At 41.2% G+C, this 25660-nt stretch overlaps 1 protein-coding gene across 5 annotated transcripts in view; it reads right to left on the bottom strand.

Annotated features, from left to right (window-relative positions):
• The window catches only part of RUSC2 (RUN and SH3 domain containing 2), a 69935-nt gene that overhangs the window by 20481 nt on the left and 23794 nt on the right, over window positions 1-25660 (bottom strand). Inside the window, exon 1 of one of the 5 annotated variants that reach the window (XM_004747521.3) lies at window positions 2258-2698. The exons of the other annotated variants lie outside the window; for them this stretch is intronic. The gene's annotated coding sequence lies outside the window, so the exon portion shown is untranslated. Of the gene's footprint in view, window positions 1-2257; window positions 2699-25660 lie in introns of those variants that run through there. 5 annotated transcript variants of the gene reach the window in all.

Below are 25660 nucleotides of genomic sequence, written 5' to 3'. Positions count from 1 at the left end.
TCAGTTAAGAATGTAATGAGAGTATACTGTACATGTGACCTTATTTCAAACACCACAGAGCACATACCTCTTAGACTTCTTTCTTGGGAATAACTTGTTCTATAATAATACAAGTTTAATACTGCAGCCCATGAACTCTAATAAAGTAAAAGAGAAAACAATGGGGTAGAAGAGCTAATTCCAGACTCATTCTGTACCCCGATTAAGTGGAGAGACATGGAAGATGAAGATGCAGAAGGAACAGAGAATCCAGAATAGGAAGAAAGTGGAAGAAAGCTCTCAGAAGATGGGCCTTCTAGCTATGATTACTAGACAGATAGTGGTGGGTTCAGCCAGCATCAAGTGAGGAAGTCTAGCTCTCTAGAACCAGGGTAAGCTTTCCATGAGAGCCCTTTTCCTGGCTCCCATCCCAAATCGGTGTCTCCTGGCCTATCGTAACAATACTATTAGTGATCATTCATTGATCTCTTGCATGCCAGGTGATTTACATATGTCATCTCTAGTTCCCCTATAACTTTTTAAAGATTTATTTATTTATTTTAGGGGGAGAGGGATGGGTGGGGAGGGGCAAAGGGAGAGAGAGAATCTCAGACTCCCTGCTGGGCACAGAACCCGATGTGAGACTCAATGACCCTGAGATGATTACCTGAGGAGAAATCAAGAGTCAGATGCTTAGCCAACTTAGCCATCCAGGTGCCCCACCACTCTAATCTTTTAAAGTAGGCATGATCACTTCCATTTTACACATGAGAAAACTGAAGCATAGCAAGAGTTAAGTAGTCTGCTCATAATTACACAGCTGAGATGGGACACAAACTCAGGTCTGCCCAATTCTTAATTATTTCTATTACAACTCCCTCCCAAAGAAAATGATCAGGGCCACACCCTCTTCCTAAAGTCTTGGCATTTACCCTGCCAGGCTGCTTCCTACCTTTCCTGTTTAGGCCGGCACTCTAGCCTCCACTTACATAATTTGTGTTTACCCACTTCTATGTTCTCTAAACCCATTGTCTCTTTCAATATTACTGCCCCAGTAATATGAGTGTTACTAAACAGTCTTCAATTCACCTTCTATTGCAGCTCCTGGTCCTCATCTCCCTGCCCCCTTCATAGTTCCCAAGGCCCCCTTTTCCTGTTCTGTAGTTCACATTCCTAGATGCTTCCTGGGAACTAACAACCTCCCACAACTTCCCAGTGTATTCCCCAACCACATATTTGCACAAAGTGGAACTACTGACTCCTATTAGCATATTTTTGAATCATCCACCAAGGTGGTGAATGGAAATGGGAATTTAAGGAACTCTACCTGCTCAGCAATAAGGTAACTCTGGGCAGGAAAATGTTCTACACTCCAGAAGAAAGGTTTCCTCTATTTTTGGTCATCAGCATCTCTCTGCCAGTCATTGAATGCCTTCCCTCTTTTTTGGGCCTTCTGAAGGAGGACTGGGATGACAGTGGTACTCAGTTGCTAATCTCTAACAATCTGACCTTGACCTTAGGTCCCATGAGGAGCATCAGTAGGACGGATAACCTTTTTCCTGTCTGGGTCCCCTCTGTGGCGGGACTGAGGGAGGAGAGGTAGAGGGTGCATTTGGGAGTTTCAGCTTATGGTCAGGTCCCTTCCTGTTAGGAATCTATGTCTGTATAAGGAGACCGATTGTAACAAGTCAGGTGCCCTCAGCACAACAGTGACCACCTCCCTGCGCGCCCCCAGTAGACTGTGGAGCCTCTTGGTCAACATTCTTTCTTATTCCATCCTTACCGAGAGCCTATTGGCTTCCAAGGTACCAGAAGATATGTGTGTCCATAGGTATGTATGTTTTTGTATGGAGGAAAAGGAATGGGCTGGATGTTTCCCAGCCCCTCCTCTTGAAAGCTGCTCAAATCCCTGCATTTTCTCCATCATAAACTTATAATAGGTTTGGGGGTGTCTCCTCCCATTAAGCCTTTGTTCTTAGATCTGAACCCCTCCACCCTGGCCCACACTATAGTACTTCATTAGAAACACCCATAGAGGAAGGAGGGGATCTGCTTCTTGACAAAACAGCATTAGCCCAAGCCTCTGCACCACAGCACAAATATATGCAAGGATGAGCTCAGCTAATGTTTGCTCTCATGCTCTCCCCCTCTTTCTTGCTCACTCGCTCTCTCTCTTTCGGAAAGACAAAGCCAACCCTCAGAAACCAGGGCCCAAATGTGCTGATCGGTTATCCTAGCGTCTCTGCCCTGCCCCTCCCCCAGCTCCGCTGAGCCATACCTCTGTAAGGAGCCTTGAGCTGTACCCGGAGGCTTCTGTTCCTTTTGCACTCCAACCAAGCTCTACCTTGACAGTTCCAGCTGAGGCATTGTTCCACAGGACCACACAGAGGGAACTGAACCGATTTCCTAAGATCTGATTTCTGCTAATACAATGGCATCGTTGCTAATGCAGGGAGCCTGCGCAATCCCAGCCCCAGGATCCTCACTGCTGCTGCCGCCGCTGCCACTGGTGCTGAGGTGACGTTGCTGCTAAGGGAAGGGGGAAGGGAAAGGAGCAGGCATGCCCACAGTACAGCCACTCAGCCTCCCTCCCTGTCAGTCCCTGTGGGCCCTTTAGCCCAGGGAGGGGGGTGGGGAGGGAAAGGAGTCAGCCACAGAGGGCGGGCAGTGCTGGAAGGCTGAGAGCTCTAAAGGCAGCGAAGAAAATTAGGGAGAGAGCGGGGCCTACCTAGCTTCTCTCTTGTCCTTAGGAGTCTCAGGGAAAGTCTGGGCAGAGGCTTAGAGCTTCCTTTCTTTATGCCTCTCCTTTTAGATCTTAGCCAGAAACCTCTCCCCCCTCTCTTCAACCCACTCTGAATGACTCCTTGTTTTCCAGCTTTTTCCTTTCACTAAGATTCCAGACGAGCCTCAGGGTGGGGCAGCCAGCCTGGGAGGGGGTTCCTGAACCTTGAAGGGAGGTTGTAAGGACCTGTCATCAGTCTACCAGCAGGCAGAGTCCTTGTGGATCCCAGCTGGACTTAGCACTAGGCAATTTAGGGTGTGCCTCTTCAGAGAAATGAGGTCTGTCTCAGAAAAAAAGGGAGACTGGGCCACAGGCAGGCTTCTTCTATACACTGGGTGGTAGTGAGACTGAGGACCAAGCTGGCAACAGGCCCCTTCCTAACAAGGGTCCAATTCAGTTCCCTGGATTTTCAGAGGGCCTGTTAGTGTGGCCGGAATAGAACCTTTCCCTTTCACCTACATTAGCTTTTGGACATGTGCCGAGTGGGGTCCAGCTGGGCCTGTGATGAGGCAGAATCCATTTGGCCAGGGTGAGAGGCCAGGAAGCTTCTTTTCCTAGGGAAAGGAAGGCTAAGGAAAGGGAGTGGTCTCCCCTTAGCCACAGAAACATCTCAGTTCTACCTGTAGACCTACAGAGCCCTTGTAAGCTCCACCTTACTCGTTCTGGGGCAGCTCTGTGGGGATCAGTGAACAGTGGAGAAGTCACAGCCAGAGCCAACTGTATAGCAAGCAACAACACTGTCCACTTCATGCCACCACTTCCTGCTGCCACCCTTGAACACAGAGATAGTCGCAAGCTGGGCTTGGCCCCCAAGTACTAGCCCGGTCTAGGTCTCCTCCCAGTGTTGACCAGTATCTGGATTCCACAGCCAAGCCCTTGGATTTCAGGTCCCTAGAAAGAAGCCTGGTGTCCACTGGCTGGGACCACAGCAGACACCACTCAGGATACAGAAGAGATGTAGTTTCTCTCCCTTATTGCTTCTTCTATTCCCTGTGAGACCCATGAGGCCACTGACCATATGCTGGGAGGTACAGAGTTGTAGAGAGAACAGAAGCGGGTGAGAACCCCAAAACCTACCTCCAACCTTGATCTTTTTTTGAGGGGACATGGCACCATGATCCTATAAAGCAGAAACAGTGAGGAAGAGAAGGAGAAAGGGAGTCTGCGTCCTAAAACTAACCATTAGTGATCCTCACGGGGAAGTTGAAAGTGGCAGATATGGTGTCACTGTACAAGCATTAACATCATTTACTCAATTTGTGTCGCCGTGTCATATTTTAGAATTCTCACAATATTTCAAACTTTTTCATTATTATTATATTTGTTATGGTGACTTGTGATCAGTGATCCTTGATATAAAGCTGTTGTTAATTATTTTGGGGTGCCATGAATCATACCCATATAAGATAGCGAACTTCATAAATGTTGTATATGTTCTGACTGCTCTATTCACTGGCTACTCACCTGTATCTCCCCTTCCCTGTGGGGCTCCCTCTTCCCTGAGACACAATATTGGAATTAGGCCAATTAAAATTCGTAAGATGGCTTCAGGGTTTTCAAGGGAAAGGAAGAGTTGTACAACTCTTACTTTAAATTAAAAGCTAGAAATGATTAAGCTAGTGAGGAAGGTGTTTTGAAAGCTGAGATAGGCCAAAAGGTAGGTCTCTGTGCCAAATGCTTATCTAAGTTGTAAATGCAAAAGAAATTTCTGGAAGGAAATTAAAAGTGCTACTCTGCTGTAGCATGAGTAGCACTTTTCATATGAATCATTAGAAAGCAAGAGACTTATTGTTGCTATAGAGAAAGTTTCAGTAGTCTGGATACAAGATCAGACCAGCCACAACAGTCCCTTAAGCCAAAGTTTCATCCAGAGCAAGGCCCTAACACTTCAGTTCTGTGATGGCTGGGAGAGGTGAGGAAGCTTCAGGAGAAAGCTGGAAGCTAGCAGGGGTTGCTTCCTGAGGTTTAAGGAATGAAGCCGTCTCTGTAACATCAAAGCGCGAGGTGAGGCCGCAGGTGCTGATGCAAAAGCTGCAGCAAGGTCTGGAAGATCCAGCTAAGATCGTTCATGAAGGTGGCTCCACTAAGCCACAGGTTTTTGGTGAAGACGAAATAGCCTTCTACTGGAAGAAGATGCTTTCTAGAACTTTCAGAGTTAGAAAGGAGAAAGAAGTCAATGCCTGGCTTCAAACGGTAAAAGGACCGGTTGACTCTCTTGCTCAGGGCTAAGGCAGCTAGCTGGTGACTTTAAGTTGAAACCGGATTGATATACTATTCTGAAAATCCTAGGCCCTTAAGAATTCTGCTGAATCTGCTCTGCCTGTGCTCTGTAAACGGAAAAAAGTCTGGATGACAGCACATCTGTTTACAACATGGCTTGCTGAACTTAATTTTAAGCCTATTGTTGAGACCTCCTGCTCAGAAAAAAGATTCCTTTTGAAATATTACCGCTCATTGACAAGGCACTTGGTCACCCAAGAGCTCTGATGGAGATGTACAAGCCTGCTAACAAAATATCCACCTTGCAGCCCATGGATCGAGGAGTCATTTTAACTTTCAAGCCTTATTTTTTTTTAAATTCTTGAATTTTAAATTTTATTTTCTTGAAGATTTTATTTTTTCATGAGAGAAAGAAAAAGAGAGAGGCAGAGGGAGAAGCAGTCCCCCCACAGGGCAGGGAGCCCTATGTGGAACTCAATCCCAGTTCCGTGGGTTCATGACTTGAGCCAACGGCAGATGCTTAACTGACTGAGCCACCCAGGCACCCTCAAGTCTTACTGTTTAAGAAATTTATTTCATCAGGCTAAAACTGCCATAGGTGGTGATTTCTTTGATTGATCTGGGCAAAGTTAATTGAAAAGCTTCTGGAAAGGATTCACCATTCCCGATGCCATTAAAAACACTGGTAATTTATAGGAAGAGGTCAAAATATCAACATTTAACAGGAGTTTGGAAGAAGTTGATTCCCCTAAAGGATGACTTTGAGGAGGTTCAACACTTTAGTGAAGGAAGTAAGTGAAGATATGATGGAAATAGCAAGAGAACTAGAATTAGAAGTGGAGCCTAAAGATGTGTCTGAATTACTATAATCTCAGGATAAAATTTTAACAGATGAGGAGTTGCTCCTTATCGATGAGCAAAGAAAGTGGAAAGTGGGTTCTTGAGATGGAATCTACTCCTGGTGGAGATGCTGTGAATTCTGCTGAAATGACACAAAGAATTTAGAAATTACATAAACTTAGTTAATAAAGCAGTGGCAAAGTTTGAGAGAATGGATTCCAATTTCAAAAGAAGTTCTACTGTGGGTAAAACACTATCAGACAGCATCAAATGCTACTGAGAAATTGCTTGTGAAAGGAAGAGTCAATTGGAGCAGTAAACTTCACTGTCCTATTTTTTTTTTAAGATTTTATTTATTTATTTGAGAGAGAGAGAGAAAAGAGAGAACACCCACGCATGAGCACAAGTTGGGGGTGGGTGGGCAGAGAGACAAGCAGATTCCTACAGCTAACCAGGGAGCCTGATGTGGGGTTTGATGCCAGGAGCCTGAGATGACAACCTGAGCCAAAATCAGATGCTTAACGGACTGAGTCACCCTGATGCCCCTTTAGTTGTCTTAGTTTATTTAAGAACTTCCACAGCCACCCCAGCCTTCAGCAACCATCACCGTGATCAGTCAGCAGCCCTCAATATCGAGGGCAAGACTTTCCACCAGCAAAAAGATTCCAACTTACTGAAAGTTCAGATGATGGCTGACATTTTTAGCAATAAAGAATTTTTTAAAAAGATTTTATTTATTTATTTGAGAGAGAGAGAGAGAATGAGAGAGAGCAAGAGAACACGAGAGTGGAGAGGTGAGAGGGAGAAGCAGACTCCACAATGAGCAGGGAGCCCAATACAGGACTTGATCCCAGGACTCCAGAATCATGACCGAGCCAAAGGCAGTTGCTTAACCAACTGAGCCACCCAGGTGCCCCAGCAATAAAGTATTTTTTAATTAAGGTGTGTACATTTTAAAGGACATAATGCTATTGCAGACTATAGTATAGTAAAAACATAATTTTCATATACACTGGGAAACCAAAATATTCATTTCCCTTGCTTTTTTGCAACATTCATTTTATCGCGGTGATCTGGAACAGAACCTATAATATCTCTGAGGTATAGCTGTACTTCCCTCTCCTCTGACAGACACCTCAAAGTGGGCTGGATAAGCAGCTTTAGGGTAGGACAAAGTCATTCTCCATGACCAAGTGCTTGGACTTCTAGCGTCTTACTGTAAGATTTCTAGGTCCAGGATCTTGTTCCCTGAAATTTCTGTGAGGCTAAGCTGTGTATCACACTGGAGAGCCACTATTTAGGAAATGTTGGTAACTTTCAAATTTTCAATGCCTGGCTTATTTCACCATATCATCACCTACTTTCTACCCACTATTGCTAAAAATCTATGCTTTTTTTTTTTTTTAAGATTTTTTTTGTTTAATTTAACAAGGAGAGAGAGAGATCACAAGTAGGCAGAGAGGCAGGCAGAGAGAGAGGAGGAAGCAGGTTCCCCGCTAAGCAGAGAGCCCAACGTGGGGCTCAATCCCAAGACCCTGAGATCATGACCTGAGCTGAAGGCAGAGGCTTAACCCACTGAGCCACCCAGGTGCCCCTAAAAATCTGTAGTGCTTTTAATGAAAGATCAAATTATTTTCTGGTTAGCAACAACAAAAAAATTTTGTCACACTATAAACTTCAACTGGCTCCTAATTAGTATTCTCACTTGCAATTTACCTTCCACAACTGCCAGATTCATCTCTTTAAAGTACCATCTTTCTTCAATACGTCACTCCTCTTGCCCCTTTTAATGGTTTCCCATTACCCAGAGAATCAAGTTCAAACTCATTTTGGCTTTCAAGATCCTCCATCTTGGCTATCTACCTACTCTCTCTCTATACAAACTTACTTCTGACACCCCATCATGTAGTCCTTCAAACCTGTTTCATAATCTCATTTCCACTCTGCCACCCTTATTCACATTCTCCTACCTATTATAGTTGCCTGTATTCAGAATTATCCAAATTCTACAAGGCTCAAATCAGTTCCTTCTTCAAGTCTTCACTGCCAGAAATGATATTCCTGTCTTCTGAACCTGTGGCTACAGGTTGTTGGTTTTACAGACAAGAAAAGAATCCCACAAAAACCAGTAGATCTATATGGGATTGCTAATTTCTTACACTGCCTAATAGCACCATTTAAAAAATAATAATAAAACTTCACACCAACTATAATCATTGCATAAGAGAAAGCATACTGTCATAATTTTTCTCATTTCATTGTGTACTGATGCAAACTTCATCAAAAAGTAGTATCAGTCCATGAACAGTTTTATTAAATAAGTCATTTGTCCTTTGATATGTTTAATGTTCTTTTTTCATATCTACTTTAATGTCTCTTTTGACTGCAAAATCCAAGTTAAATTCATCTTTTTTAGGGGCGCCTGGGTGGCTCAGTGAGTTAAGCTGCTGCCTTCGGCTCAGGTCATCTTTTTTAAAAATTTTATTTATTTATGGCAGAGAGAGATCACAAGTAGGCAGAGAGGCAGGCAGAGAGAGAGGGGGAAGCAGGCTCCCTGCTGAGCAGAGAGCCCGATTCGGGGCTCGATCCTAGGACCCTGAGATTACGACCTGAGCTGAAGGCAGAGGCTTTAACCCACTGAGCCACCCAGGTGTCCCAGTTAAATTCATCTTCGCCCAATACCCAGTGTGTAGGACAGAATCATTTTTGTTCTGTTTCCCACAAACCTAGCACAGTGGTTGGCAGATACAAGGTGGTTAGTCCAAATCTTGCTGGACGAGAGTAGTGTAAAAGAAATGTGCCTTGAGTGTAAATGAGAGTGAGTGGTAGACAGATCTGACTCAAAAGGCTTACAAGACCCTGCTATTCCCTTTGGGGAGGAGTCTATTAAAAGAAAGCCTCTGCCTTTGGCTCAGGTCATGATCCCAGGGTCCTGGGATCGAGCCCCAAATTGGGTTCCCTGCTCAGTGGGGAGCCTGCTTCCCCCCTCCCCCACTGCCTGCCTCTCTGCCTACTTGTGATCTCTGTCCAATGAATAAATAAAAATCTTAAAAAAAAAAAAAGAAAGCTTAAAAAAAGGAATAACTTCATAATCTTGAGTTAGGCAATATATTCTTGTCTAAATAATATATTAATATTATAACAATACCAAAAGTACAAGTGACAAAAGAAAACACAGATAAAGTGGACTTTGTGAGAATTTAAAGCTTTTGTGCTTCAAAGGACATAATCAAGATAATGAAAAAAAAAAAAAACCACAGGATGAGAGAAAATACTTGCAAATCAAATTTCTGATAAGGGATTTCTATCCAGAATATATGAAGAACTCTCACAACTCAAGAATAAAAAGACATATAACTCAATTAAAAAATGGGCAAAGGATCTGAATAAATATTTCTTCAAAGAAGACATAAAAATGGTCAACAAACACATTAAAAGATTCCCAACATCATTTGTTATCAGGGAAGTGCAAGCCAAAACTAAAATGAGATACCACTTCACCCTACTAGAATGGCTGAAATCTAAAAGACAGATAATAACAAGTGTTGATGATGTAGAGAAATCAGAACCCTCATACATCGCTGGGAGGACTGTAAAATGGTGTAATCACTTTGGAAAACAGTCTGGAAGTTCCTTGAAATCTTAAATATAGAGTTACCATATGACCCAGAAATTCTACTCCTAGATATATACTTATACTAGATAAGAAATGAAAACATATATTCACACAAAAGCTTGTATATGGGGATGCCTAGGTGGCTCAGTGGGTTAAGCCTCTGCTTTCGGCTCAGGTCATGATTTCAGGGTCCTGGGATCGAGCCCTGAATGGGGCTCTCTGCTCAGCAGGGAGCCTGCTTCCCCTTCTCTCTCTGCCTACTTGTGATCTCTCTCTCAGTCAAATAAATAAATAAATCTTAAAAAAAAAAGCTTGCATATATGGGTGTTCACAGCAGTATTCATGATAGCCAAAAAGTGCAAACAACCTCAGTGCCCTTCAATAGATGGATAAATAAAATGCAGTATGTTCATAAAAAAGAGTATTATTCAACAACAACAAAAAAAGGAATGAAATACTGAAACACACTATAACACAGATGAACCTTGAAAACATTATGCTAAATGAAAGAAGCCAAATACAAAAGATCACATATGGTTTGACCGCATTTATATGAAATGTCCAGATTAGGCAAATCAATGGAGACAAAAAGTAGGTTAGTGGTTGCCAGGGACTTGGGAAGGGGAAAATAGAGATTGATTATAATAGGTATGGGATTTCTTTGTGGGATAATGCAAATGTTCTAAAATTAGATTATGGTGACTGTTGCTCAACTCTATGAATATGCTAAAAACAACTAAATTGTATACTTCAAATGATGAAACATGTACCTCCATTATATCTCAATAAAACTGTTAAAAACAAAAAGCAGCAGCCTAGGGAATAGTGTTGGTCAGCTCCACAGAGATAGAAGTTTTTGAAGTCTCTGTAACTGGGTGGGGATGGTGGAATTTCAGGTGTACAGAAAGCGGCATCTCCAGCATTGCTAGCATGTCAACCCAAGGACTTCAGACAATTCCCTCTTTCTTTCTTTCTTTTTTTTTAAAAACACAAAAGTTCGGGGCACCTGGGTGGCTCAGTGGGTTAAGCCTCTGCCTTCAGCTCAGGTCACAATCTCAAGATCCTGGGATCAAATCCCGCATCAGGCTCTCTGCTTGGCTGGGAGCCTGCTTCCCCCCGTCTCTCTGCCTGCCTCTCTGCCTGCTTGTGATCTCTCTCTCTCTGTCAAATAAATAAATACATAAAATCTTAAAAAAACAAAACAAAACACAAAAGTTCTTTAAAAATAGACTATATTAACTTTAGCTTCTCCTTAACCATTTCTTAACCACCAGAAGTCTATCTTCTTATAATACTTGGACTATCTGAACTAGTTTAATTTTGAACTTATATTACTTAAATTTTCTGATACTTAGCTATCTTCTCCTTTTGAAACCCTCTTCTCCCTTTGGCTTCTGTAACACCAAACTTCCTAGTGCCTCTTCTTATATCAGTCTTTCTTCATTGTTTAATAAAAACGCATTGATAATAATACAATAATAGGAAGGGACTTTAATACCACACTCACTGCAATGGACAGATCATCTAAGCAGATCAACAAGGAAACAAGGGCTTTGAATGACAGCAGGGCCAGATGGACTTCACAGATATATTCAGAGTATTCCATCCTAAAGCAACAGAATACACATTCTTCTCAAATGTACGAGGAACATTCTCCAGAATAGATCACATACTGGGTCACAAATCAGGTCTCAACCAGTACCAAAAGATTGGGATTATTCCCTGCACATTTTTAGACCACAATACTTTGAAACTGGAACTCAATCAATCTGGAAAGGTCTCAAATACATGGAAGTGAAAGAGCATCCTACTAAAGAATGGACAGGTGAACTAGGAAATTAAAGAAGAATTTTAAAAATTCATGGAAACAAATGAAAATGAATATACAACTGTTCAAAACCTTTAGGATGCAGCAAAGACAGTCCTAGGATGGAAGTATATAGCAATACAAGCCTTTTTCAAGAAACAAGAAAGGTCTCAAGTACACAACCTAATCTTAAACCTAAAGAAGCTGGTAAAGAATAGCAAATAAAGCCTAAACCCAGCAGAAGAAGAGAAATAATAAAGATTAGAGCAGATATCAATGAAACAGAAGCCAAAGAACAGTTGAGCAGATCAACAAAACTAGGAGCTGGTTCTTTGAAAGAATAAATAAGATTGACAAACCCCTTGCCAGACTTACTAAAAAGAAAAGAATGAAAGAGGAGAGATCAAAACCAATACTGAAGAAATACAAACCTTTATAAGAACATATTATGACCAACTATACACCAACAATTTAGGCAATTTGGAAGAAATGGATGCATTCCTAGAGACATATACACTACCAAAACTGAAACAAGAGGAAGCAGAAAAGCTGAACAGACTCATAACTAGCAAAGAAATTGAATCAGTAATCAAAAATCTCCCAAGATATAGGAGTCCAGGGTCAGATTGCTTCCCAGGGGAATTCTACCAAACATTTGAAGAATTATTAACACCTATTCTTCTTAAACTGTTGCAGAAGATAGAAATGGAAAGAAAACTTCCAAACTCATCCTATGAGGCCAGCATTACCTTGATCCCCAAACCAGACAAAGACCCACCAAAATGAAGAACTACAGACCAATATCCCTGATAAACATAGAAGCAAAAATTCTTACCAAGATACTAGCTAATAGGATCCAATAATACATTAAAAGGATTATTCACCATACCAAGTGGGCTGCAGGGGTGGTTCAACATTTGCAAATCAATCAATCAATCAATCAATGTGATATACCACATTAATAAAAGAAAGGAAAAGAACCATATAATCCTCAATAGACACAGAAAAGGCATTTGACAAAATACAGCATATAATACAGTTTTTCCTGATAAAAACTCTCCATTGTGCAAGAACAGAGGGAACATACCTCAATATCATAAAAGCCATATAGGATGGCTCAATGTGGAAAAACTGAGAGCTTTTCCGCCAAGATCAGGAACATGACAAGGATGTTGACTCTTCCCACTGTTGTTGAACAAGTACTGGAAGTCATAGCTTCAGCAATCAGACAAGAAAAAGAAATAAAAGGCATCCAGATTGGCAAAGAAGAGGTCAAATTTTCATGCTTCGCAGATGACATGATACTCTATGTAGAAAATCCAAAAGACATCACCAAAAATTTGCTAAAACTGATACAGGAATTTGGCAAAGTCACAGGATATAAAATCGATGCAGAGAAGTCAGATGCATTTCTATACACCAGCAATGAGACAGAAGAAAGAAAAAATCAAAGAATTGATCCCATTTACAATTGTACCAAAAACCGTAAGATACCTAAGAATAAACCTAACCAAAAAGGTTAAAGGATCTGTACTCTGAAAACTATAGAACACTTATGAAAGAAATTGAGGAAGACACAAATAAATGAAAGAAACTGAGGAAGACACAAATAACTAACTCATGGATAGGAAGAACAAATATTGTTAAAATGTCTATGCTACTCAAGTCAATCTATACATTCAGTTCCATCCCTATCAAAATACCACCAGCATTTTTCACAGAGATGAAACAAGCAAACTAAAATTTATTTGGAAAAGATCCCAAATAACCAAAGGAGTGTTGAAAAGGAAAACCAAAGCTGGAGGCATCACAATTCCAGACTTCAAGGTCTATTACAAAGCTGTAATCATTAAGACAGTATGGTACTGGCACAAAAATATGTACAAAGATCAATGGAACAGAATATAGAACCCCGAAATGGACCCTCAACTCTATGGTCAACTAATCTTTGACAAAGCAGGAAAGAATATCCAATAGAACAAAGGCAGTCTCTTCAACAAATGGTGTTGGGAATATTGGACAGCCACATGCAGAAGAATGAATTTCTTTATGCCATACACAAAAACAGACTCAAAAATGGATTAAAGAGCTAAATTTAAGACAGGAATCCATCAAAAGCCTAGAGAACACAGGCAACAACAGCAACTTCTTGCTAGACACCTCTCCAAAGGCAAGGGGAACAAAGGCAAAAATGAACTATTGAGATTTCATCAAGATAAAAAGCTTATGTCCAGCAAAGGAAACAGTCAACAAAACCAAAGACACATGACAGAATGGGAGAAGTTACTGGCAAATGACTTATCAGATAAAGGGCTAGTATCCAAAGTCTCTAAAGAACTTATTAAACTCCAATCAAGAAATGGGCAGAAGACATGAACAGATATTTCTCCAAGAAGACATACAAATGGGCCAACAGAGCCATGAAAAAATGCTCAACATCACTCAGCATCAGAGAAATACAAATCAAAACCACAATGAGATATAACCTCACAGAAGTCAGAATGGATAAAATTAACAAGTCAGGAAACTACAGATGTTGACAAGGATGTAAACAAGGATGGGAATGCAAGCTGGTACAGCCATTCTGGAAAACAGTATGGAGGTTCCGCAAAAAGTTGAAAATAGAACTACCCTACAACCCAGCAGTTGCACTACTGGGTATTTACCCCATAGATACAAATGTTGTGATCCAAAGGGGCACCTGCCCTCCAATGTTTATAGCAGCTATGTCCATAATAGGCAAAATATGGAAAGAGGACAGATGTCCACAGACAGATGAATGGATAAAGATGTGGTGTGTGTGTGTGTGTGTGTGTGTGTGTGTAATGGAATACTCAGCCATTAAAAAAAATTATGAAATCTTGCCATTTGCAATGATCTGGATGGAACTAGAGGGTATTATGCTAAGAAAAATAAGTCAGTCAGAGAAAGACAATTATACTATCCCACTCATATGTGGAATTTAAGAAACAAAACAGAGGATCAAAGGGGAAGAAAGGAAAAAATAAAACAAGATGAAATCAGAGAGGGAGACAAACCATAAGAGACTCCTAATCTGTGGCGCCTGGGTGGCTCAGTAATCAAGTGTCTGCCTTTGGCTCAGGTCATGATCCCAGGAGAGCCCCACATCAGGCTTCCTGCTCAGTGGGGAGCCTGCTTCTCCCTCTCCTACTTCCTCTGCTTGCGCTCCCTCTCTGGTTGTGTCTCTTTGTCAAAGAAATAAATAAAATCTTAAAAAAACAAAACAAAAGAGAGAGAGAGAGACTCTTAATCATAGGAAAAACTGAGGGTTGCTGGAGGGGTGGTGGGTGGGAGGATGGGTTAACTAGTGATGTTGGACATTAAGGAGGGCACATGATGTAATGAATACTGGGTACTATATAAGACTGATGAATCACTGACCTCTACCTCTGAAATAAGTAATACATTATATGTTAGTTAACTGAATTTAAATTAAAAAAATAAAAAAATACCTGTCACACATATAAATGTAGATTTATAGTCAAATTGTAAAATTTTAAAAATAACAGTGGAAAAAAACGTAGGTTTATAGCAAGGCTCAGAGGTAAGGTCTTTCCAACTTGAGAACTGCTTGGCCCTTCCCATTATGCTGCTGATTTCTAAATCTTACATTCTACCAGAATTTCCAGAATCAAATCTCTAATAGCCTACTATATACTTCTTACCATTACCTCAAATTCCACATATCTAAAGTCAAGCTGATTTTTCTATTTTTTTTTTTTATTATTTATTTATTTGACAAAGGTCACAAGTAGGCAGTAAGGCAGGCAGAGAGAGAGAGAGGTAAGCAGGCTCCCTGCTGAGCAGAGCGCCCAATGCGGGGCTTTATCCCAGGACCCTGAGATCATGACCTTAGCCGAAGGCAGAGGCTTAACCCACTGAGAAACCCAGGTGCCTCTGATTTTTCTATTTTAAATCAGCTTTCTTTGATCAGTAACACAAGCTTGAAAACACCAAGAGTCATCTGGACTCTCTCTTTATATTCAGACAATCAACCAAGTCACGCTGAGTCTTTTTTCCAGTGTTTTAGGCATGGATCTAATAATTAATTGTACTTTCACTATATTTCAACTATTATGCTAAGCACTTACATCATCTCATTAATCTGTATAGCCACTCTTTAAGCTAAGTATTATTATTTCTATTTTATGGATGAGAAATGAGGCTCAGGGGTGTTAAATCATTTTCCCAAGGTAACACAGTAAATATCTGATCTGGGATTCAGATACAGATCTGTCTGATTCCAAAGTCAGTGTTCTTAACCACTCATTATATTGCCTCTCAAGTTCCCACCCCTACTCCTATTGTTCTAATTCAGATCTGCACTAATCTCTCCTCTGAATTATTATATAGTCTTTCTACTAGTTTTATGGCTTTCATTCTGGCTTCTTCCTTCAAGCTATCCTATATGATGACACAAGATTAACCTCCTCAAAGCACGGTCTTCAATATGTCACCTTATTACTAAGAAGTTTTCAAGGCTCCCTATTGCCTACAGGATAATCCCAATTCCTTAATGCTACATTCAAAGTTCCTTCCTACTTATTCAATCATGTTCCCTCACATGCCAAATTTGTTAAGAATTCTGAGTTTTGGCTTTCCACTGGGAAGATATCTGGAATGCTCTCTTCCTATTTCCTTTGGCCCTCCCTGCAACCTTGAGCTGAGGGGAGGGGAAAGGACAGGAGGGGAGGGAAGGGAGGAAGATAGATTGAAAACCAAAAGGCTGAGCCTTATTAAAAAAAAAATCTCAATGCCAAGATCTTAAACTCTTAACCTCTCATTTCTCTCAATTTTCATACTGAGGATGGAAAGATGACTAAGCAGCTGTGTCTTCAGTAAGCACTTTGCTACCATTTATTCTGTTATGATCCTAGAACATACACTGCAAAGTCATATCTTTTGGGTCAACAAGTTTTATGTGGCTTGCAGTCAAAATGCCCCCATAAACATTTTGGAGATTTCTTAAAAAAAAAAAATCATCATCATCATCATCATCATCTGGATTTCCAGTTTGTCTCGCTCGAAGAATGAGAACTGACCATACCAGGCTCTCATTTCTAGATGGTAACCACTGACTGGAGTTGAGAAGTGGCTGCCTTCATAAGATAGGCATGTGCCCTTCAGGTTGACATGTTCCCACCACTCCTTATGGTCTTTTGCAGCTTCATTGGTTCGTTTTATTCATCTGCATTATTTGCCAGGATCCTATAAAGCATTTGAATTTGGAACCCTTGCTCACAATAAGTTATACTTTTTCTCAATATCCTCAACCCCTGATTTACCTTCATTTCTACAATGATGTTCACTGCAGCAAAAAATTAAAAATATCCTAAATATCCAAATAGGATTGGTATTTATGACGACTGTATAGAAAAAGGCTTAAAAGTTAATTAAAAAACGTATGATATCAAAAGATACAAAGAGACTTCTTCTCCTTGAATATGGTGAACAAGGTATTAAGGGAGTCCTTTCTACTGCAAAAAAACCTAGATCCAGTAGAACATATACCTTTGAAAACATTTCAGGGCTCACAGTAAATAGAAGAAATCTCCCAGGCTACTCCTTAAAGGAGGAAAAAATCACGAGCTATGGAGTAAACAAGGAGGGGGGTCAGGGTTCCTTGTGGGCCAATTCCCAAAACATTCTAATTGTGTTCAAAATGATAAGCTCTGGACCAATAAAGGTGGGGGGGGGTCAAACCTGAGACTCCCACATTAAGCTGAGACTTTTGAAGTATGTCCAAGTGATTCAGGGCTGGTGGTTCCCCTCCCCCCAATTCTGGGGAAGAAGCAGATACAAATTTTCACTGGAGGAAACTACACCACCTTAACTAGATAGCATTCTCAAAATTAAAGAGCAAACAAAAATTTATATCAAAGATCACAAACAGAGGCGCCTGGGTGGCTCAGTGGGTTAAGCCTCTGTCTTCGGCTCAGGTCATGGTCTCAGGTTCCTGGGATTGAGTCCCGCATCGGGCTCTCTGCTCAGTGGAAAGCCTGCTTCCTCCTCTCTCTCTCTCTCTCTGCCTGCCTCTCTGCCTACTTGTGGATCTCTCTCTGTCAAATAAATAAATAAAATCTTAAAAAAAAAAAAAAGATCACAAATACACATGGAAGCAAAACACCACGAATGAATAACAGAGAAAACAACAAATAACAGATTTAAACTGCAAGCACTTCAGGTATTAAAAATGTCAGATACAGAATACAAGCTATGTGTCTACATGTGAAATGTTTTAAATACAGGATAAAATCTCAAAGATAATCAAATAGCAGAGATCTAGGGGTGGTAAAAATAAAACGTAAATGAATATAACCACTGGCTACTAACCATTCCTATTCCTGCCCAGGCTATTTTAATGGGGGGGAGGGCAAGTGTCACAAGGTGCAAAAAAAGAATGTGAAGGCTAAAGGAGACACATTACACCCCCAGCTACAGATGTGAACAGTAGCTTACTCAAAACACAATGTGTGAAAGTGCTCTATAAACTGTAAGTGTTTTATGGAAATGTAAAGCATTGGTACTGCTCTTAAAAAATGCTAGCATCTGGGGCACCTGGGTGGGTCAGTTAAGTATCTGCCTTTGGCTTAAGTCATGATCTTGGGGTCCTGGGATCAGCCCTATGTCTGGTTCCCTGCTCAGCAGGAAGCCTGCTTCTCCCTCTCCCTCTGCACACTACCCTCCCGGATCCTTCTGTCTCTCTCTCCCTCTCAATAAATAAAATCTTAAAAAAAATTTTTTTTAAATGCTAACATCCATTGATGATTTTTGCTTGAATCAGCTATTACTCTTTCTACATTTATTAGTTGGCATTCTAATACAAGAAAAATTTCTTTTTTCCTTTCCTCCCTCTCTCCCTCCCTCGCTTCCATCTTTTCTCCCCTCTCTCCCTCCCTCCCTCCCTTTGGTATCGAATAGAATCTTGGGCTTTTTAAAAAATTGAATGGATTGTAACCTATTGTTGATATTGATTTTGATGATCAGATTGTCTCATATCTGGCATTATTTGTTTTTTTTTTCATTGTGAAGACCTTTATTGCTGTGTATAAACTCTTTAAAATTATTTATTTTGGAATAGTTTTCAATTTTAGAAAATTAACTATTTATTTTATTTAATTTTTATTTTTTAAAGTAGGTTCCAGGCCTAGCATAGAGCTCAACGTGGGGCTTGAACTCACAACCCTGCAATCAAGACCTGAGCTGAAATGAAGAGTTGGATGCTTAACTGACTGAGCCACCAGGTGCCCCCAAATTCACTATTTTGAAATAATTTTTGAAGTATCTAAGATTGTTCAAAGAGTTCCTGTATGTCCTTCAACCAGTTCCCTGTTACTATTTTACATAATCCTCATACATTTATTAAAACAAAGAAATTAACATTGAACACATTACTATTAACCAAACTTGCAAACTATTTGGGTTTTGCCACTCTTTCCACTAAATGTCCTTTTTTATTATCTGTTTTTTTTAAAAAACTAAATGTATATATGACTTTCATAAAACATATGTTAATTATAAACAAAATAAAGCAAAACAAACAAACAGACCAACCCCAAAAGATATTTAGATGTATACTGGAGGCTGTAGACAAGCAGCCTGGATGTTGTTCTAAATGCACCTCAGTAAAGAAAAAGATCTGCATTTTCCACTTTCATAAAACATATGTTAATTATAAACAAAATAAAGCAAAACAAACAAACAGACCAACCCAAAAAGATATTTAGATGTATACTGGAGGCTGCAGACAAGCAGCCTGGATGTTGTTCTAAATGCACCTCAGTAAAGAAAAAGATCTGCATTTTCCACAGTCAAAACACTGAACAGTTCTGGAAACTATCTAGGCAGGTAATTTTTAGTGAAAGCAAGCAGTATTTAAAAATAGATAAGACTATGTGGTCCAAGTCCACTCCCTAAAGTCCAAATGCTTTATAGGATCCTGATCTTACTAGACCTCTGCCCCAAGTCTTTCCCAATAATTACTCTGCCTACCTCAGGACACTCTTCTTTGGAAATCAACAGGAAGTACTTTTGCTTGTGACCTAGTCAGCTATCCTCAACACCAGCAGCAAACTTATGTTAGGTAACAACTTTAGCCATGTTTTCACCAGAAATTGCATGACTGATTCCAGTAGGAAAGGTCAGAAGTGGTCAAATCATAACAAATCAAATAAACTAATGACATACTATACAGTAGTCCCCCTTTATCTGCAGGGGTTCTGTTGTAAGACACCTTGTGAATGCCTGAAACCGTGCATAGCACTAAACCCTATATATATCATGCTTTTTCCCTATACGTACCTATGGAAGTTTAATTTGTAAATCAGGCATAGCAAGAGATTAACAACAATAACCCATAATAAAATAGAACAATTTTAATATCCTATAATAAAAGTTAAGTGAATAAGGTCTCTCTCAATGTATCTTACTGTGCTACACTTACCCTTCTTGTATTGATGTAAGATGGTAAAATGCCTCTGTGATAAGATGAAGTGAGATGAAAGACACAGGCACTGTGATGGTGCTTTCAGCTACTGACCCTTTGACAACTGTCAGGAGGAGGAGGATCATCTGCTTCCAGAAGGACCATGGTTGAACATGCATGGGTTTACTGAATCCACGGAAAGTAAAACTATCGATGACTACTGTATACTTCTCCCTGATCTAGAAGCATCCCAAGGCCATTAATTAATATCATCTCGGGAGTTAGTTAAGGAAGCAAGCAAGCAAACAAACCACAAACATCCTACTGTGTATAAGCATTATGTTAAGAGCCCAACTTGAGGGGCTCATAATTTTGTTAAAATTATTGTCAACATGCCTCTCCAGAGGGCTAAAGAAGCAAGAAGGACATTTCAGTATGTGAGACAAGGGTTACGGCAGTGGTTTCAAACTTTTTCAGCCCTCATACATGAAACAGAGCTACTCTGGTTGAAGCAGGAGAGGCCTAAAGCTGTATATACTCCAAATCTCTCTCTCTCCACTGTGGGGTCCCCAAAGGCACCTCCAGGGGACCCTAGGGCTTGGAGGAAGAAATTCTGAAAACCTCAAGACAAAGGCAAGACTGACCAACGTGCTTTGTTGGGCCAGGGAAATGGAATGTGAAATAAATGATTAACTGACAGAGACCATCTCTTCTCTCTTTCTTCATGGCTCCCAAATAAAATAGGCCTGGAAAACGCCAATTAGCTGCATTAATAACAGACTTACTTCTGAGTACAGAAATGAACTTCTGCATTAATTCAGGAAAATCAGTTTTATATAAATACCCTCCATGCCTACCAAGCTTCTAGGTCTTTATAGGCCATGAGATTTGATGGAGACTGAATTTGCTGTAAGGTAAGTACTTCTCTTTGAAATGTGTAAGAGATGCCACGAAAAGATTTCAGAGATTTAAGAATTGGTGTGATAGTGATTCCTGTGGGTGTCCACACTGAGCTACTAGGAAAGAATAAACAGACTGTTGGAGGCCCGAGAGCACCTGGTTATGGCATCAGCAGTCTGATTCCACGAATGAAATAGCAGCCAATGCCCAGAGCTCATTTGTCTTTCTTCCTGGTTACATGTTGCTGCTGCTAGCTGAGGAGGCTAGCTGAACTGGTATTATGTTATTTTGGACTCCAAATGAGGCCAGCCAGCATGCTGGGAGTGTGCTGGAAAAGGCCTGCAGGGTTGTCCTAGACACACCCAGCTGCTTCCTTCTCAGGACTCCCTAATATAGAATCCTCTTTCCAAGCACAGGGCTTGTTTTGCTTTCAGCTTCTCAAATTAAGTTACAAAAAGGTTCAGCTCCAAGTCCACTCCCTAAAGTCCAATATAAACACTATAGAAAAGGCCTGGTTCTGAAGTAGAATGGGCTTGTTTTGCTTTCAGCTCCTCAAATTAAGTTACAAAAAGGTTCAGCTCCAAGTCCACTCCCTAAAGTCCAATATAAACACTATAGAAAAGGCCTGGTTCTGAAGTAGAATGGGCTGTTTCCTAGGACTACCTGGTCCCCAAGTCCTCAGTTATGGACTGGAAAAATGCAGGCACCTTAAGTGTAATCAAAATCACTGGCAGAACATCCAGGGGTGGAACCTTTATTAGGCCCCAAGCCTTTTACCTTTCAGGTTCAGCTGTGTCCGAAGCTCCCAAGGCCCCAATTCAATGAATGGAGACTACAGCACGGGAAATTATACGCAGGAAATGAATAAACTAAAAGCCACTAACCCTCATTGAGCTATAAAGAGTTGCTTTCCTTTATTCCATTAAAATTTGGTAATAATAAACCTAGCTTTGTTCCAGAGTCCCTCTTTACTCAAAAGAGGTTATACCTAGAAAAAAAAAAATTCTTCTTTTCTGCTCATCCAGCCAGCAAGTGTATAACTTTCCCCAGTAGGTCAATACTTTGATTCCTTCATTAGTTCAACTTATAGCACCTGTTTAGAGGCACAAAGCTGAATCACATGACTTTTTAAGGTCCCTTTCATATTTAATTACAAACTAAGCCAAATTAAAACTTAAGGCCCAAGGAAAGGTTCCTATGCAGGGTGCTAATTAATGTACTTCCACTCACCCTCCTGCCTTTCAACAAAAATAAACAGACACACACACACCTATACCTCCAGGTGCCTGGTGTCTCATTGCTACAGTTAGGAGTCTCTAGAGATTGAGAATTTGCTAAATCCTACTTTTCCCTTCTGAAGATATAGATTAGGGAGAAAGAAGACTATAGAGAATTAGGAAAGATTTAGTTCCTACCTTGACAGACCAAGTTCTTCAACTGAGGGAATGAAGATGAAGATGGGAAAGATTAAGCCTTCCAATGCTGGGTGTAGGTGAGCCACAAGGGAGGAGAAAACCACCAAAACCTGTCATAGTATGCCAGAGATGGAGAGTCAAAGGCCCGGCTTAGGGTGCTCTGCTAGGAGGAAAGCTCTCAAGGGTGATCTGCAGGAGCAAGTTAGCTAGGACAAAAAAGGCCCAATGTGATCAATCCCTTGTTTTTTCTTTGGCTGTTCCTTTTGGCTCCTAGGCTCCAGGAAGCAAGGCCAGAGTGCTCTCTGCTTCCCCTCCCCCAAGGCATTGGACTGAGGCACGCAGGCTGGTAGGCTGCTGTTCAGTCAGTCTTTCAAAAGCTGTAAATAAAGGGCCACAAGTGCACGGTGGACTATGAGAAGAATCTAGATTGAATTACACAAGCCAGTTGTGGAGACAGGGTGGGGGAGATAAGAGAAGAAGAAAAAGAAGTCTATCCGCCCTTCAACGAAATATTATCATCTACACACACTCCTTCCTCAGTGTGACCACTAGACGCCATCAAAGCCTTAGGGAACTGGGCTCCAGTCTGGGCTTTTTCTTAGTGGAGGGGGCCTAGTCCCTGAGAATTCTCAGCCAGAGTCAAATCCTTTTCCCAGAGGTGACTTATCTTCTGACAGGCTTTAGAAAATAGTCTGAGTCCAGGGGTGCCTGGGTGGCTCAGTGGGTTAAGCCTCTGCCTTCAGCTCAGGTCATGATCTCGGGGCCGTGAGATCAGGCCCTGCATCGGGCTCTCTGCTCAGCTCTCTGCTTCTCCCTCTCTCTGCCTGCCTCTCTGTCTACTTGTGATCTCTCTCTCTGTGAAATAAATAAATAAAATCTTAAAAAAAAAAATAAAAGAAAGTCTGAGTCCAGTTCGCCATGCTTGGTGAGAGCACTGGGGCTGCCTCATTAGCAGGTGGTGGCAAAGACCATTTCTGTGTATCAGATACTGTATTTGCTTTAGTTTTAAGACTAAAAGGAGAGGGGCGCCTGGGTGGCTCAGTGGGTTAAACCTCTGCCTTCGCGTCAGGTCATGATCTCAGGGTCCTGGGATCGAGTCCCACATCAGGCTCTCTGCTGGGTGGGGCTTTCCCTCTCTTTCTGTCAAATAAATAAATAAAAATCTTAAAAAAAAAAAAAAGACTAAAAGGAGAGTAATTGATGCATACTTAAATTTTAAAAGCAGGTGACTAGGGTCTGGCCTGAATCCTGAGTATTCAGGAACCTAGGTTCTCTAATGATTTAGAACATGGATTTTGGTGTTATTATGTCTGGATTCAAGTGTAACTCACTGGTTGCTAGCTATGGACTTTGGGAAGTTACTCAACTTCACCAAACTTCAGCTTCCTCATTTGTAAAATTGTCATGTCTTCCTTCAAAGGCTTGAGGTAGAATTAAATAAGATACTGCACGTAAAGGGTAAGCGCTCTATCACGGTCACCATTATTATTGTATTTTTGGCAGATGATCACTGGAATCTTTTCCTCTCTTCTTTTCCAATTTCCCAGAAAACCTAAAGCCTCCAGGTCCAGAGAACTGGTAGGCAAAAAGTCTTAAAAAGATCCAAAGGAAATGGAAAGAGTCATGTTTCTTTTTTCCCTGCCCTGCACTAGGAATGAATCAGTCAGCCTGTGCCGATTATACTCTAGACTGGTAGGCTGGCCCTGGGAGCCCAAGACTCTCCTAAACCAAAGATACTAATCCATCTCTAGTATTACCTGTTGTGGGGCATGCTCCCAGACTGATGGTGCTTCTCCAAGGGCCCCAGATCAGATCCCAGTAGATGTAGAAAAGAAACAGTCTGATCCCAAGCTGGCAAGATAGGTTTGTCCAGGCTGTTGTCTGCCCATCACAGCTGCCTATGAGGCCTATGGGTTAATAATAGCAACTCTGATGCCAATGGATTAAGACAGCACTGTAGGAGGTGTTTATTTTTACACTCTGGCGTCAGTATCAAGTTCTACTGGTTACTGCCCAAATCTAGGACAGCTTCCTGCTACAAGACTGGCCTCAGGCTTCTCCAGGATGCTAAAGTGAATTCTGAGGGAAGCAAGCCTTGTTGAAAACAGTTCAGAATCCACAGAGACAGGGAAGGGGAAAGGAAGCAAACAGAGCTGTCACCATGTCCAGCTGTCTGGCTAAATCTCTGGGACTAGGAGGACTTCGACTGAGAAGTGTTCTTCATCGCATTCTCTGGAGCCAGGTAGGCCCCATCCAAGGGACCTAATACACTATTTTGGAAGGGTGTACATATATACACACGATACAAACTAGCTGCACTCAAATCATCTGAATAAATCAAGAAAAGACTGTGACTCAACTAACCAGAAGCTCAGCCTTATCAGTTACAAGTCCCAGATTAGTGCTGACATTTTAAGAAAAATATATCTGAAACAAAGAATGGTTAGGCTGGTCTTTAACTGATTTGTGTAGATTTTTTAGCATTTTCAAATCCCTTGAAAATTTATTTGGCCAGAGCTCTTCCTACACATGGCACAACAGGATAGAAGCACCAAGAAACCAGCCCTCATCTTTCTGGCCTCGAGCCAATGCCCAGAACATCTTTCCTAAAGGCTTCTTTATCCCTCAAGGCCTACAGACTGGGGTCTCAGGGACCTTGCAGTTTGACTACAGTCTCTGGCTCTCTGTGGCTATCCCACTCGTCTCCCTGGAAGGCAGCTTCTAACACAGATTTCATCTTGTCCTATTAGGCAGACAGGGATGCACAAAGGCTGACAGCTGGACAGCTGATGTAAATAACCTACTAAGGGGCCATGTGCACAGCAGACTGCTGTGGAATGATAAAAATGTACCACACATCAGGTAGGAATGCTGAAGTGCAAAGAAAGAAGCCAAGCAGCCAAGTGCACAGTAACAGTGACTCCATCATCTTCTTGCCTGTGTCTGACTCATAATCATCATCAGTGATACAACAATCATTATCTTCAGGAGCCAGGGTGCTGGCAAGAAGGTAGGCTGGTGAGCCACTCATTCAATACATTTTTTTCCTGTTATTCAAGGCTTAATCTACCTGGTCATCAGAACAACAATGCAGCCTCAGAAACAACCAGATCTGATCACTAGAGATACAGGATTTGCTCTCAGTTCCATCTGAAAGCTACCCATGCCTAGGATAGTGGCAGGATGCCCAAGGACAGGAACACTGCTTTCATTCTTGGCTTTTTCTGATTTTTTGGTCATCTGGGGGCAGGGTACCTGTCCTCTCAAAGGTAAAGGAGCTAACCGTATTCATCTTCTAGTGTTGTAGCAAGGAAAAATATTTGAAAAATTAAAACAGTAAGTAGCAATAAATGTGAATGCTGTAAATTTTTTGGACCAAAGGTTTTTTTTTTTTTTTTTTTTTAAAGATTTTATTTATTTGACAGAGAGAGAGAAAAAGAGAGAGAGCACAAGCAGGGGGAACAGCAAAGGGAGAGGGAGAAACTGGCTCCCCGCTAAGCAGGGAGCCTGCTTAATCCCAGGACCCTGGGAACATGACTTGAGCCAAAGGCAGACGCCAGCCACTCAGGGGCCCCGAGCACCAAAGTATTCTAGAAATATAATTGTCATTCATGCATATAGGAGCCCTGGCCTTTCAGGTTTTTCCTCCTAGGTC

Source organism: Mustela putorius, unplaced genomic scaffold, assembly GCF_011764305.1.
Source record: "Mustela putorius furo isolate JIRA1106 unplaced genomic scaffold, ASM1176430v1.1 tig00000580_pilon_pilon_pilon, whole genome shotgun sequence".
In the NCBI taxonomy this organism is placed as follows: domain Eukaryota; kingdom Metazoa; phylum Chordata; class Mammalia; order Carnivora; family Mustelidae; genus Mustela; species Mustela putorius.
The sequence above is the reverse complement of the archived record's forward strand: the minus strand, read 5'-3'. Positions and strand labels throughout refer to the sequence as shown.